We start from the raw sequence: 17,383 nt of genomic DNA on the forward strand, positions 1-17,383 counted from the left end.
AAAAAATAAAGACATGCCTTGTGGTAAAAGGAGGCCTTGCCACAGCTTTGTAAAAGAACCGCTGAGACATTTTTAGTAAAGATGGGGAACGAGTCAAAAAAATCTGAAAACTGTGCTAAAAGGCCAAATGAACTGAAACATGAGCTAAATATTTTGTTTCCCTTTAGCTACACCTCTTCAGGTGGTGTTAACTGTGCCATGTGGAGGGGCATAATCGAATGGGGCCGCCATCTTTCGTTTCAATAATACGGCCGGGGCCGGCCAAATCTCAATATTTGGGGCAGCGTTAGCGATGGAAGCGTTGAGATCGCCCCCATTGGTTTCCGCCGATAATGGAAACTAATGGCGGCCATCTCAAACCCGGCCAAATCCAAGCCCTTTGGTCGTGGGAGGAGCCAGTATTTATAGGGCACTGGTCCCCTTCACATGCCAGGACACCAACTGGGCACCCTAGGGGACACTGCAGTGGACTTCACAAATTGCTCCCCGGTGCATAGCTCCCTTACCTTGGGTGCTGAGCCCCCCCCCAAACCCACTCCCCACAACTGTATAACACTACCATAGCCATTATGGGTGAAGGGGGGCACCTACATGTGGGTACAGTGGGTTTCGCATGGGTTTTGGAGGGCTCACATTTACCATCACAAGTGTAACAGGTAGGAGGAGGATGGGCCTGGGTCCGCCTGCCTGAAGTCCACTGCAGTACCCACTAAAAACTGCTCCAGGTGCCTGCATAGTGCTGTGATGGAGCTGGGTATGACATTTGAGGCTCGCATAGAGGCTGGCACAAAATATTTATAATATTTTTTTTGGGTGGGAGGGGATTGGTGACCACTGGGGGAGTAAGGGGAGGTGATCCCCAATTCCCTCCGGTGGTCATCTGGTCAGTTGGGGCACTTTTTTGAGGCTTGGTCCTAAAAATAAATGGACCAAGTAAAGCCGGCCAAGTGCTCGTCAGAGCTGGCCATCTCTTAACCATGCCCCCGTCCTGCCTTCGGCACCCTGCCGACACACCCCCTTGAACTTTGGCCGGCCCTGCGACAGAAAGCAGTTGAAGCCAGCCAAAATCGGCTTTCGATTATACCAATTTGGCCAGGTTTAGTAGATGGCCGGCCATCTCCCGATTTGTGTCGGAAGATGGCCGGCCTTCTCCTTCGAAAATAACAGGATAAGCAGTTAATATATTGTAGCTATCTCTGTATAATTATACGGTGCAGCCCCTACCCATTCTACGGTGCAGCCCCGACCCATTCTCCACCCATTCTCTGCTGATATGGAAATGTCTGCTCGTTAAGGGGCCCTTTTACTAAGGTGCACGAGGGCTAACGCATGTACCAAATCAGTACTAGGTAATTCTGAGTTTGGCGTGTGTCGAATCCCGCGGTAGAAAAGAATTTTCTATTTTCTACCTCAGGGGGCATTCCCGGTGGTAATCAGCAGTTGGTGCACTGCATGGTTACCATGCAGGTAGCATGTGAGCCCTTACTACTTGTAAGCTCTTTGAGCAGGGACTATCTTTCTTCTATGTTTGTGCAGCGCTGCGTACGCCTTGTAGCGCTATTGCAATGCTAAATAGTAGTAGTAGTACTACTAGGTCAATGGGTGGTGGTAAGGGCTCAGGCCGTAAATAGGCATGTGCTAGTTTTTAAATAAGTGCCCGCCCTGTTTCCCAGTCATGGTAAAAAAAATGACCCAGCACGCACCCAAAACATGCGCCCACACTACCGCAGGCCACTTTTTACCGTGGCTTAGTAAAAGGACCCCTAAATTACTGTGCTGTTAGCAATGTACTTATGTTAACTATAGCACGGGTTAATTACTGCATTAACAACTTACACTGTTTAATAAACTGGCCTCTTAATATCAATAGGGGCAACTTCAAAGAAAATGTATATATTTGATACTTTTGGCCCACTGATTTTACATGAATTTTCAAAGAGGAATTTTCACTTTGAAAACTGACTCAGAAAAAAAGGCATGGACAAATATGCACTTCATATTTATGTGGGTGCATTTTCCATGTAAACTTACGTATATATGTCTGGAAAATCATGTGCCAGGAAGTCTCACCCTAGCCTTACCCCAGGAATACTCTGCAGTAATATACATACATTTATATGTTTATTCGCTATTAATTAATTAGTTAATTATTTACTAAATTTAAACTTTTTACATTCCGCCACATCGTTACATTCTGAGATGAAAATACAACAATCAGAATGATATTCGCTATACACTTATGGGTTAGAAAAATTTTAATAAGAGACCCATTTCTGCTCATAAAACCTGTTTTATGTATGAGATTGATTTGAAATTTACCCTCTACATTGCAACCTGAGAAAATAGGCTAAGGATGTCTAGGTCATTTAACTTGAAAGCAAAGAGAGTTAGAGGACTTTAAAGGGATTATGAAGGCTTAACAGCAAGGATTTAAATGAGTAGGGAGAAGTAATTCAATAAATATTAAATTCAACTGGGTAATTAACATTGATTTGTGTTACTGTCCCATTTGTAAAACCATTCAAATAAATATTCTAATATTGCAGAATGTAAGAGACCTCATGTCCCATGGTGTAATTCCATTTGCAATTTTGAGGTTAAGTGCTGAACAGAAGGCTGAACAGCTATTGTGAATCAAATGCAGGGCTTTTTTTTTGAGAGGGTACTTGGGGGTACTGAGTACTGGCACCTTTTCCATTGTCTGCTAAAATTGACCCCGGGGACCCCAAACTTTAATGAAAGCGCTCAGGCTCTACACACCAATCAGGGGCGTAGTGAGACAGCAAATTTTGGGTGGGCCTAGTCAAGAAGTGGATGGGCATCAAGAGTTCTCCCCCCCCCCAACTTAAAAAAGATAGCGTGCAGGAAAATGCTGCTGTCCACCTTGGCAGTGTGCAGCAGGCATGGGCAGAGGCCGGTATCAGCAGCTTTGGAAACTTAGATTGCTAGAGAGCACTTTTTTGGCATCATCAGGGGGACGTCTTTAGCTGGCAGAGCTTGGGAGCCCCACTAGCTAGCACTAAATGTGTGGTGCTGTTGGGGGGGCCTGAGTCCTAAATGGATGGGCCCTGGCCCACCCAGGCCCACCTTTGGCTATGCCACTGACACCAATTCTGCCTTGTTATATAGATTCTGTGACTAGTTGCAGGAGGCCTGGCTATTGTGGGGTGGGTCCCACAGTGATCACCCCACCCCTGAAGGGTGACCTAGCGTTTGAGTACCGGCACCTTTTTTGCTAGACAAAACGCACTGAAATGGCACTACCAGGTTTATCTATGGAAGATAATGTGGTTGAAGATTGTTTGGTAGAGACATGAAATCATTTCCATATGAATAGTATGACAGGGCATTTCCAGTTCATATACATTTAAACATAAGAACATAAGAATAGTCATACTGGGTCAGTCCAATGGTTCATCTAGCCCAGTATTTTTCTTCCAACAGTGGCCAATCCAGGTCACAAGTACCTGGCAGAAACCCAAATAGTAGCAACATTTCATGCTACCAATCCCGGGGTAAGCAGTGGTTCCCCTATGTTTGTTTTGTTTATTCAGATTTATTAACCACCTTTATGAAGAGATTCACCCAAGGCGTTGTACAGCAGATACAGTTTAACATAGAACTTACAATTTTGCTAACAGCAGAATAGTAAAATATCAACTATAAACAAATACAATAAGTGGCCCTTTTACTAACCCGCATAAGCTTCTATGTTTGCCCAACGCGCATGCCAAAATGGAGTTACCGCCTGGCTACCAAGTGGCTCTTGCAGTAATTTCATTTTTGGTATGCGTCTGAAAAATAATTTTTATTTTCAGATGCATGTATCAGACATGTGCCAAGGCATTAGACGCGTGTAGGTCATTACTGCCTGGTTACCGTGTGAGACTTTACTGCTAGGTCAATGGCTGGCAGTAAGGTCTCAGACCCCAAATGGACACGCGCCAATTTTGATTTTGCCGCATGTCCATTTTCTGCAAAAAAAATTTAAAAAGACCTTTTCTACAGGCGCGCTGCAAAAATGGATCGGCTTGCGCCCAAAACCCATGCCTACACTACCGCAACCCATTTTTCAGTGCACCTTAGTAAAAGGACCCCCAAGTGAGGTAAATTTGGAAGATGTCCATCTCAATAACAAACTATGGACATTTCCTCCAGGAACTTGTCCAAACTTTTTAAACCCAGATTCGCTAACTATCCATTTGTTTTCAGCAACTATTTAGAGTCTTTGGTGCCTGAAAAATCAGCATTTGCTTTACCCACACGAGGTTCACTGGGACTCAGACTTGTAGACAGAGAGTAGAGATTTCCTGCAGAAGCCATGGGAGAGATACAGCCAATGTAGACGAAAATGAATAGTTATCTACTAGGCAGCAGAAGGTGTGATATGACCCTGGACCAGCATTTGCCACCCGATATTTAGCACTATTTAACCAGTCAGAACAGATGCTGAATATCTGCAGTTAGCAGCTGGTGGACAACTGGTTATATTTGGCTGCATCAAACCCTGGTATAACTTTGGCCGGTTTAAAGATTACCGGTTAAGTCTGAATATCAACATAGCCAGTTATCTTCAAACCCACTGAAATAAAACCCAGATATTCAATGCCAGTCACCAGAAATGGTCCAGCATTGAATATCCGGGTTCAGTTCGGACTGCAGGAGACATCCCGGCTATCCCCTGCAGCCTGAATATCAGGGCCTTGGTCTCTAATCAAGGACATGCCTCACGTCAGCCCAACGTATCCTCCAGAGAATAGCTCATCTTCTGATACCCAGAAGATAGCTTTTCACTGGCTTTAGCTTGGAAGTACAACTCCTGTTGCTTCAGTTGTCTTTCACTGGTCTTTGCCCCTGAAGATAATGAGGTTGAGCGCAACGAACCTGCCAACTGGAAGGAATGGAGCCACCTTGGAAAGCAGCAAAGCAGAGGTAAGAGTCACTTGATCTAACATGCAGAAAATGTTTACAGGCTACCAACAAACCTTTCCTAGCCTCACTTCTTCCAAATTCCATGGCTAATGGTGCCGTTATGAATCAGAGACTAGCACTTTATTTTTGCATTCCTTATTTTTTTTTTTTTTTTTTTGGGGGGGGGGGGGTATTTCAGAAAGAGAGAAGCTAATGTTGAGAAAGTATAAGTTTCAGAAGGGCAAATGGAGAAAATGATCAGGCTAGAGAAAGTGAGAAAGGAAACAGCACCCAGAGAGGCTAGGCACTGATTGAGTTTATGTATCAGAGAAAAGTCAGGCTCTGTGGTACAGATCAGATCAACTCCATAGTGAGAAACCTGACAGAAAATAAACTGAAAAGATAAGAGCAGAAGAAAGACTGATACACAAAGGTAGGCAGTGCACACATTGAGTTGCTGCACTTGTAAAAAATCTTGCACACTTATCCCCTAGATTCTCTATAAGGTGTGGCGAGTACCATGTGTTAAATTGTGCATGTGTCCAATTTACAAATGCTACTCTTGAGTAATGAGCCAATCAGTGTAGATAATTGGCCAATAACAACCAATCATCACTAATTGACAATAATTAGAATTTATATGTGCATGTAAATTCTAATGTGGTAGCTGAAAAAGGGGCGCGTCCATGGGAGGAATGTGGGCCTGTCAGGGGCATTACTCGAATTGACGCATTTTGTTATAGAATTCAGGAACACACACCTACATTTAGATGTGAGCATTTACACCAGGTTTTCACTGGTGTAAATGGCCGTGCCTAAATGTAGGTACGTTCCCTGGTCCTATGCACTATTCTATACAACACGCCTAACTGTAGGCACATTATATAGAATAGCGCTAGGCATTTTAATTGGACCCGTCTAGTTTAGATGCCATTTACACAATCTGGCCCTTTGGGTGTACATCAACTGCAACGTGACTGGCACCGAGACTATATTCACTGTCTCTTTAATAATGGGTATGGTGCAAGTACTAAGTTGTACTTCAACAGAAAATATCTTATATATTACACAGAATATAGATATTTTTCTATCTTATTGAATTATATGAATGCTTCCTAGAACTAGGCCTGGACATTTTTCAGCCATAATGGAACAAAACAAATATGTCTAGGACAAAATCTAAGGCGTTTTGAGCTAGGTATGTTTTAATAATGACTAAGCCACAAAAATGACCAGATAACCACTGGAAGAATAAATGAATGACTTCCCCCTTACTTCCCCAGTGGTCACAAAACTCCCCTCCCACCCCCCCACCTCCCACTCCCAAAGATATAAAAGAAGCAATATGTACCAGCCTTTATGACAGCCTCAGATTATATTAGATTAGCCAGTCCTATTAGAGCAGCAAGCAGGTCCTTGGAGTAGCCTAGTGGTCGGTGCAGTGTACTATGGAGAAGGGGACACAGGCCCATAATCCACTCTTAACTGTCACACTTGTGGTGGAAAGTGTGAGCCCTCCAAAACCCACCAAAAACCTACTGTGCTCACATATAGGTGACACTTGCGGCCATAAGGGCTATTGTAGTAGTCTACATTTGGGTACAAAAGGATTTTGGAGGGCTCACTATACAATATAAGGGAGCAACGTTGGGATGTGTACCTAGGGTGCCCCATTGCTCCACTGAGATGTCTGTGAGGTCAGACTGCTAAGAATGCTGGCTCCTCCTACATCCCATTGGCTTGATTTTAGTTTGTATTTTTCACCTGGATTTTTTAATTCAAAAAATGGAATAAAAAGAAACGCACAGAACACAAAAGCATTTAGCAAGTGGCCATTAAAAAAAAGATAGATGTTTTGCTGTTTCAAAATATATTTGCTATATATATTCCACTATATTTGTTATTTGGATTCTGGATGTTTTGAGCAAAACATCCAAAGTCAGACTTAGACATCATATCAAAAATGCCCCTCTATGTTACTAAGCATAGTTGGAAAGAAATTGCATTTTTTTTCCAGTGCTGTGCATAATTTCTCATGCATTACATGGTTTAGTCTAATCATATCATACTATCTCATCTGCACAATGTTCCAAACAAATTAGCAAAATTCAACATTTTGAAAGTGATTTCACACTTTTTCTAACCCCATGTGAAATTTTTATGCTTCATTTACAGCTACTTACAAAATCTATGTGTGAAATAACTGTGGAGACAGAAGACTGGCAGAGAAACACATGAAGTCACTATAATTCATGCTTCCTACGTCTATGATAACAGATGGACTCCTTTTGTTCAAAGTCATAACCTACCTAAAAAAAAAAAAAATTGGTTCCACATTTTAGAAGCATCATAATTATGTTTTTTTTTAAAAAAGCTTTCATGTTTTCTATTCACCATAATGGTCATTACCATATTACAGTCATGTGTCACTCTCCCGCAAGATCATTGCTACGATGGTTAAACTTATTTGATTTTAAAAGTGAGGTCATTTGAAAAATGTGGCTTAAAAAAAAAAAATGTATATTATCAAATCTATTAACCATAAAAAGTAAACCAATGAATCACAGTTATTGCTGTCAACTGCTATAATTGATATGGTTATTTGCTGAGCTTTAGTGATCTGCATGTCTCAAATAAACAAACCTTACAATGGAAATAATTGTTTTACTCCATATGTTTCTGTTCAGATATTGATAATAATTTTTATCATGCAGCATAGATACTGATTATTTGTATTCTACCCAATAGGAAAAAAACATTTCCTCAGTAAGGAATTTCAACCCAACAGGATCTAATCACATTTAAGTTTCTCTTTTTCCTTTTCATAGCCAACACATACAAGCACAGCTGAGATGTATGATAATCAAGTCTTCTTCATGGCTGACTAAATTTAATACCTTTCATCATCAGTGCAGCACATTAAAAAGCCTCCTGACATATTTAGTTTGATTGTTTAAGAGGAGGGGGTGGTCTTCACTTTCTTTAATGTATGAGATGATCTAAAAACTTAATCTAAGACTAGACTGGGTTTTCTTTTAATTAGTAAAAGTTTAGGTGAATAATACAATTGACATTGTAGAAATAAAGAGGAAATTAATTTTGTATATGTAAATGGACTGCCAAATAACTAATAAATATGTTATATTTAACTGTGATATATTGTGAAATAAGCTATTTGTTTTCTGATGTCTATTTAAAAATAAGTCCATCATACTTACAATGGCAAGTATGCTACTTAATTTAATAAGTAAATCCAATTCTTATCCAGGTTTTATGAGTTGCTTTAATTGAAATCATGTCACACTCTAATTTACTATTGGCTACTAAATAATATGCATTTTTCTTACATGATAAAAGACCCACATTAGAGATGGTTTTGAAACATTAAATTCACAGGCAACTGGGATTACAGTACACTGCTGATTGAATTGAACGATGGGTTTTAGAAATGTACAATATTATAAATGTTAATGTTTCATCTGGAAAAAATGCCTTTTTTCCTCATTACTATTAGAATTCTGACCCCTACCCAATCTACTCAATGCATCACCCTTTTATTCTTTTTTTTTTTAATCTCTGCCAAAGGCAAAAACTACCTTATCAATACCAAACCTGATGCAATGGTTCAATTTCATACAATATTTATGTTACACCTTCACCATTTCCTCTAAAGGTTCTTCATGAACTCTAATATACTGTACATTGGCTGAAACATCCACTGAACATCCCTTTGTCAATTATCCCACATTATATCCTGCACTTGGGGTATTTTACCCTAGAAGAAACCAGTAATATAGCCCCCATTAAAAATAAGCACTCAGTGGTCAGACATTGGTACCTTTGTTGATCTCAATCCATAAACCCAGTTAATATCTACCAAGGTAGAGAAGAAAGTAAATTGATCAATATTCAGCAGGTAGCAGTCAGCATTTTTTAAGTGCTGCCTCTAGATGGCTTAATTAGCCATAGATGTTCAATGTTGAACCATGTCCAGGCACTGGCATTGAATATCCAGCTCTCACCAAATATGTACTAACCACTATGCATGTCCCAGCCAATATTCATCTGGGATCCGCATAAGATACTTTTGTGGGTCTTGGAAGAACATTAGCTGGGACCTGCATAAGTGGATCGGTCACCCCCCCCCACCACCCACCAATTCTAATCCTCCTTAGCAACCCCACCCCCAAGAATGGATCCTGAATTCCCTCATGAACAGACTCCCCTTCCAGGCACCCTCTCTCACAAGAACAGATCCCCATCCCAACCCCCACACAAGTAGTCCCTCCCTCCGGGCCTACTTTACACTCCCTGGTAGTCCAGTGGGGTAACCTGGGCAGGACCAATCCCCACTTGCTCCTGCCCCTGTATAATGGCTGCCAGGAGCTCTAGTGGTAGTTTCATGGTACTGCCACAACGGGACAGTCTTCTTTATTTGGATGTGTGAATTCCCTTCCCCATGTATTATATAAAACCTGCCTCAGAAGCTGCTGCATGATACCTGTCAGGTTCTCCAGTTCAGAGCCCGCGGGGCCGGGCTCTGGAGCAAACGTGAGCCCTTGGGCTGCTGCTGAGGAGCGACAGCAGCAGGCAAAACCCACCAACCAACACTGGGTAAGCACACCGGCAGGGACTGCAGGCACTGCCCAGCGAACCGGAACACATGGACTGGAATCCCCCGGACTGGAGGACACAGGACTGGAACACACACCGGACCGGAACACACTGGACTGGAGCACACTGGACTGGAACACACACTGGACCGGAACACACTGGACTGGTCCGCACAGCTTCACCTGCGCTTAGCTACTAAGCCCCCCAGGAGTTGAGCTCCTGGGTTCGAGTAGCCGACAGGACTTACTGGATACCGGATGACATAGGGACCAGGACTGGAAACAGAAGTGCTCCTAACCCTAAACTGATCTACGTGCTCCCAAGCCCTAAACCAGCAGGAGTGTTCCTAACAGTAAACTGACAAAAGGACTTCCTAAGCCCTATACTAAACAGGAGCTCCTAATCCCTGCTCAAGAAAGGGACTTCCTAAGCCCTAAACTAACAGAGCAGGGAACCAAACACAAAGCTAACACAGGTGCTACTAAGCACCAAGCTACAAGCAGAGCTTTACACTAATAAGCTAAACACAGAACTAACCAGCTACCTAAGCACTGCTCTAGCAAGCTAGATACAACTAACAAGGTGCTTCCCAAGCACTACTCTGGCAAGCAACCAGAAGAGCTCCTAGCACTAAAAGGGAAGACAGGGGAGCCACAAGGAAAAAACAGGGAAGCTAACACATAAGCCAAAAGTGCTTCTAAAGCACCAAACACCAACAGCAAAGACTGCAATGCTCCCAATAGCACAAACACCAGAAGTACTTTCTAACAGCAAACTCTGCAGTGTTCCTAACAACACCAAACCCTGAAGTACTTCTATCAGCAACAGAGCTTCCAAAGCCCTACACATAGCAATGCTTCCAAAACCAAGAGGGAAAAGCAGGGGAACCAAAGGGAAAAGCATGAAAGCTAAACACACAGTCACCAGTGCACACTGCACTAACACTAACCTGGCCCTTAGCAAAAGCAAGCAGGGAAACTAGACACAAAGTCAGAAGTGCACACTGCACCACCCTACCTAAAGCAAACACCACTGTTGCAAGGCCCTGAAGGAAACAACACTACTTCCTTATCAAGGGCCCTCCCTGATGATGTCACACTCCCTAGACCTAGGCAAAAGCCACACTGACCCAGAGAGGCCCAACCCACACCAATGCAAAACTGTGAAACACTTGAAGCCAGTACACCCAAGAGAGTTAGAGCAACTCAGACTACCCACACAGGTGCAGTATAGTGAAACAATTAGAGCCCTGCTGCTGGAAGCTGCCAGCACAGAGAGACAGAGCCAGCTCAGAAAGGCAGAGAAAGAAACAGAAGCCAGCTAAGAAGCTGACTCCCAGGAAAGAGGTAAGTTTGAGAGGGGTTCAGACCCCAATCATAACAATACCACTCTTTTGTTTCCAGTTATATCCTTGCAAAAGTGCTGCCCCCACTGTACTTGCTAGCAAATACACTTGTAATTTGCTGACATCCCTTATATAATTTTAAGATTAGCAAATAATTTTGTAAAATACTGGGAGAATTGTAAATTATCCGATCTGGACATACCAATTCCTCTCTTAACGTCCTATGCCAAATGGGGCCATACATCTTTCTTTCTTTCTTTCTTTCTTTCTTTCTTTCTTTCTTTCTTTCTTCTTTCTTTTCGATTGGTATCTAATTGGGCAGCCTACATTGTATCAGCATAAATCTGGTAGCTAAGGTTTTTCATTTCTTTGCTGTCCGATTTATGCTAAGGTTTCTCATCTCTTTGCAGTGTTTGGAACAGCTGGTTTTTTTTAAATTGTTTCTACAGTGCAAATACGAGTAATAGTAGATTTGAAAATGATTATATCCTTTTGTTTCATTCAGCAAGTAATTATCTGAAATGGATATAATATGGTAGGCAGTATACAAATTTTCTCCAGGGTACAACATTGAAGTAAAGAAAGATGCAATTCTGTCCATTTCTGAGTAGCATTTTATTTTTTTCTAAGGCAGTAGGTATGTTAAAATTATATATTTCACTGTAGTTTCTAGTAATGGTTACCCCAGTAACCCAAGCAAAGCAAGAGCCCGAGAGATGCATCAAAGAGAATTCGAAGTGTTTTAGAATAAATGAATTGTGAAAACCTAAAAAGTTGAAAAGTCCCATAAAATGTCAGAAATTTAGGAATAGTTAACCTTGGCATTTTCAGTGCAAGATATCTGCCATAGGAAATATTGTATTCTTATGGGCCTTGCTGCAGATAACATGTGCTAATCTTTAGTAAAAGACCACCCCACAGTAATATGTCATTAGCAACTATGCTAAGTTTAACATCACTACTATAGAGGGCAATGCCGTTAAAAGTGTTTGATGAATAGCTTACTAGATGGTGATTCCAAAATTAAATATTTGGTATTTAGAAGTATTTATTCAGTTAGCACCTTTGTTTTTAAAATTTCCTAGCAGGAAGGAGGTGAAGCGATGTAATAAGCCAAGAGTGACATGCTCTTGACTCAGGGCTTGCCCTGCCACTGCCTACATTTTTGTGTTTTGCTGAGTGGAGCAACCAAGGTGTAAATATTTGCTCTGTAATCTGTTATGCTCTTTTCCTTAATTGGTTCCCCAGTCCTTTCTATTTTCCCTGTGATTAATAACATACAAATACAGCTTAAGCACTCCATTAAATCTTGGGAGTAATCATTGATTCTTATCTGAAATTTACTGAACACATTTTTACCATGGTGAAAAAAATCCTTCTTTGTTAATGAGACAGATCTGCATTGCACATTATTTCTGTGATTGTCTTCTTTCTTTGTCGGCACACTTATTCTTTATTCATTTCTCATCTAGATATTGCAACTCTGTACTTTATGGCGTTCCACAATATCAACTACAACTAATTGGAAATACTGTAAAGAATATGACAGGTACTACTCTGTTATTAATTGCTGAATACAGGGCTTCCTATTTCCTTTCGTATAATATACAAAACTCTTTTCTTACAGCTTAGTTCCTGCTTTCCTGCATTTGTCTGTGCTCCTCACAACAAATCTGTTCACTAGCCTGATCATCATGTTTCTCAGTGGTGGTTCATCCTTTTGGAATGCACATACTTCAAAACTGAGACAAGATACTTCACTGTTAAAATTTTAATCATTTTTGAAGATTCACATATATGTGCATGCCTTTTTGGTTTCCTTCTTCCACTGAATAGATCATCTATTTGTATTTCCTCCCTGTAACACCCTACTATGATGTTTGTACACATTTCCCCCTTAATTCTAAAAAAAAAATTGCCAAAAATTGCATGCACAAATTTGGGTGCATGCCCTGTAAGGGACTAAGCTACATTTTTTTTTATCAAACCCAAAAGGGAATTGGCAATGAGTGAGAGAAATATTTATCTTACAGCACTCTGGAAAACAATCCCTCACCCTAGGTCCTAATTCACAGTCCAAAATTATTATTTTTGGGGATCTTGCCAGGTATTTGTGGTCTGGATTGGCCACTGTTGGAAACAGGATGCTGGGCTTGATGGATCTTTGGTCTTCCCAGTATAGCAATACTTATGTACTTGTGCACACTTCTACTTTAAACTGAGAGTAAGACACAAGACTCAGATGTTATTATAAAAAGGTAAGCTGTTTATTGTACCATAGGCAGCAAATAATAATAGATGTAATCAGAGAAAATGAATCATGCTAACCCCAAAATGATGGTAAAAGGTCTAACTGATAGCCAAGATAGGTATCCTAATTTTAGGATTAGGTGAGTGTGCGCTAATAACCCAGGCACTCCTAGGTACTAAGAAGATAGAAGTTCAGACCTGACAGATGGTATTACGAACACTGGATCTGGAAGCAACACAGGCACTGATGATGGTAGATCAGCATCAGGAACACCAGTACACGATGATGAGTCAGGACTCAGGCACACAGGCAGCAGGTGGACTCCCTGTCTCAGGCAGCAATGCCACAGATTAACAAGCTTTCATCGAGTGGCAGGGCTCGGAGCTAGCTGAGGGCTGTTGATCGAGGTTCCAAGAGGTTATACCTTTCTTAGTGCCAGGTGGTCTGGAACAGGATGACCTGAAGCCTCTGAGGTGATGTCCATGTTGATAACAATCAGTGCTTTTTTTGTGCCGGTACGCAACGGTACGGCGTACCGGCACCTTTTTTTTTTGCTCCCCCGCCCCGTGAGTCCATGTCCCGCACGCAGTGCCAGCCCCCATTTCTGGCTGCTGCTGCTTCTCCTGTTGAGCAGCAGCGGCCGCTACACAAAGAAAAAGAAGATTAAAAAAAAACTTCAAACCTGGCTGAAACGCGGCACCCCGGCACTGTAGACAGCCATTAGGCATTGGCTGTTGCCCCGCAGCCGCTCCTCCTCTTGCCTCTACGTCACTGCCCCTGGAGGAAGACCCCGGAGGAGCACAGTGACGTAGAGGCCGCTGCTGCTCAACAGGAGAAGCAGCAGTGGCTGGAAATAGGGGCTGGTGCCACGTGCGTCGCGACTTCGCGCCGTTCGCGGGAAACTTGGCAGAGAGAGGGAAACCAACAGAGGGAAGGATTGGGGAGAGAGAGAAAGAGGGAAACCAACAGAGGGAAGGATTGGGGAGAGAGAGAAAGAGGGAAACCAACAAAGGGAAGGATTGGGGAGAGAGAGAAAGAGGGAAACCAACAGAGGGAAGGATTGGGGAGAGAGGGGAAAACAGATGGAAGGATGGGGAGAGAGAGGGAAAAAACAGATGGAAGGATGGGGAGAGAGAGAAAGAGGGAAAACAACAGAGGGAAGCATTGGGGAGAAAGAGAAAGAGGGAAAACAACAGAGGGAAGGATTGGGGAGAGAGAGAAAGAGGGAAAACAACAGAGGGAAGGATTGGGGGAGAGAGAAGGAAAACAACAGAGGGAAGGATTGGGGAGAGAGAGAGAGAGGGAAAACAACAGAGGGAAGGATTGGGGAGGAGAGAGAGAGAGGGAAAACAACAGAGGGAAGGATTGGGGAGAGAGAGGGAAAAAGAGGAAGGATGGGGAGAGAGAGGGAAAAAACAGATGGAATGATTGGGGAGAGAGGGGAAAACAGATGGAAGGATTGGGGAGAGAGGGGAAAAACACAGATGGAAGGATTGGGAAAGAGAGAGGGAAAACAGATGGAAGGATGGGGAGAGAAAGCAGAGCTGCTGGATGGAAAAGGGGAATAGAGAAAGACTGGAGAATAAGAGGAAGGGGCATGGGGAGAACAAGGGTGAGGAAAAGATGAAAAGCCACAGGTAGATGAAGGAAATTAAAGAATGGATAGTAATAATGAATTAAATCTGGACAGAGAGAGAGCCTGAAAATATTGAAGAAAGCAAAGAAAAAGGAGACAAAAATGACAAATGGCACAGAAGAGTTAAGCGAAAACAAAGAAAGCAGAATCACAGACTGGGACCAATATGGAAAGAAAAACAGTCACCAGACAACAAGGTAGAAAAAAATCATTTTATTTCATTTAGTGTTTGTAATATGTCCAATTTGAGAATTTACATTGGCTGTCTTATTTTGAACTGGGTATACTGGAGCTGTAAGAGCTTATAGAGATTATTTATAATGAAAAAAAATCACGTTATTTTTTTCTCCTATAGTACTATAATATTTTCAGTGATGTCTGTTTATATGCGCCATGGCTGGTATAGGGGTGTGGTTAATGTAGGTCTGGCTATCATAGGGGTGGAGCCATATGTGGTGACCTTGCCCATATTGAGTACCAGCACCTTTTTTTCTACAAAAAAAGCACTGATAACAATATAACACAACAAGTTGTTATTGTCCAGTTGTTTTGTCTTTTAGCAGACTGGATGATTCCTTATGCACATCAAGGCTTTTACACAGTACCAAGCCTCTCCATTAAGTCTGAAAATGGTTCAGGTCTCTAAAAGGCAAGTTCACATTACCAGGCTAGTGCTGAATTGTAGTGCCTTATGCAGGGTTTTAGTCCTACTTACCCAAATTGTACATGCAATTGATTAAATAATGAGCCAATTAGTGCCATAATTGGCTTTTAACAAGCAATTGTTGGCACTAATTGAAATCATTCAATATGTATGTCCATAAATTTAGGCATTTTGATCCACGCCTAAATTTTATGTGTGTCCTGAAGAAGGGGACACAGAAATGGTGAGGATCATGGGCACTTTTTTTTGGGGGGGGGGAACTCGGGAGTGGATTCCAGTTACCTATGCAATTATAGAATAAGGGGGCTCCACGCGCAAATTTAGGTGCGGGCATTTGCACTACATTTTTGTTGGTGCAAATGGACGCACCTAAATTTATACGTGACCCCTACGCTTAAGTGCTATTCTATAAACCATGCCTAACTTTAGGCACAGCTTCTAGAATAGTGCTTAAGCATTTGTTTATAGGCACACCATTTTTTAGGCACGCCTTTGTGTCTTCTTTTGCCCTTCCCCCATGTGTCCGTAGCTATAACTATAATTTTGTCATTTTGTTAATTATGTTATGAGTGTTAGTTTTAAATTTTCTTTCATTAGTTGATATTTATAATACTATTCTTATTTTATCTGACTGAGGCCCCTTTTATCAAGCCGTGCTAACGGCTACCATGCAGCAATGCCGACGGATCCCATTCAAAGCTTTGTCGGCATTATCGCAACAGCAGCTGCTAGCGAGTCTTGATAAGAGGGGCTTGAATTAGTAATTTAGGCAATCCCTTCCTTTATACCTCTTCCTAATTTCTTTATATATTATTTTAGTTTATAATCATAAACTGCTTAGCTGTTATGAATTTGAGGAAGAAATTTGAACTATGAACTGTATTGAAAATGGCTATGTAAAAATGAGAGAGAGAGAGAGTGATTGGCAATTTCAGAGATATAAGATGGCTCCTTGGATGCAGGACCCACAACCGGTACCTCAGACATGCTTGCGACATAGGAAATAGTGGCTGTGGTCAAAGCTTGGTAAGTGGTGGTGGTGGTGGTGGTGGTGGGGTACTTGAGTACACAGCTACGGAATGGCAGCATAGAAGCTGAGTTCCACAAGTGCTTGTTCTCTTTCACCCTAATTTAAGGACCAGGAATGCTACTTATCACTCTTTTTTGGCTGCAATAGTCGTGGGAGTATGTCTCCTTCCAGGCAAAGTAAAATTGAGGCAGCCTTCTCAGGGGACTCAGCAAGTGCCACAAGACTGACTCGGCCTCCCCCTGTAAAAGCTCTACCACCACTGCTGGTGATACTGAGCATGAGCAGGGTCTGCCAGATATAGAGGGGCATAATTGAACGAAAATGTCTATCTCCATGGGCGTTTATCTCCGAGAACGGGTCCGTGAAAGGGCGGACCGAACCGTATTTTCGAAAAAAATAGACGTCCATGTTTTATTCGACAATTTGTGAGCTGGGCATTTTTGTTTTTCAGTGATAATGGAAAATGAAAGCGCCCAGCTCAAAAACGAATTAAATCCAAGGCATTTGTTCGTGGGAGGGGCCAGGATTCGTAGTGCACTGGTCCCCCTCACATGCCAGGACACCAACCGGGCACCCTAGGGGGCACTTTTACAAAAACAAAAAAAAAGGTAAAAGAGCTCCCAGGTGTATAGCACCTTCCTTGTGTGTTGAGCCCCCCCAAATCCCCCTCAAAACCCACGGCCCACAAGTCTACACCATTATTATAGCCCTAAGGGGTGAAGGGGGGCACCTACATGTGGGTACAGTGGGTTTGGGGGGTTGGACGACTAATAAGCATTAAGCAGCACAATTGTAACAGGTAGGGGGGGATGGGCCTGGGTCCACCTGCCTGAAGTCCACTGCACCCCTTAACAACTGCTCCAGGGACCTGCATACTGCTGCCAGGGAGGTGGGTATGACATTTGATGGTGAAAATAAAAAGTTGTGAAACA

The sequence above is a fragment of the Microcaecilia unicolor genome, chromosome 6 (genome assembly GCF_901765095.1).
Source record: "Microcaecilia unicolor chromosome 6, aMicUni1.1, whole genome shotgun sequence".
Classification (NCBI taxonomy): domain Eukaryota; kingdom Metazoa; phylum Chordata; class Amphibia; order Gymnophiona; family Siphonopidae; genus Microcaecilia; species Microcaecilia unicolor.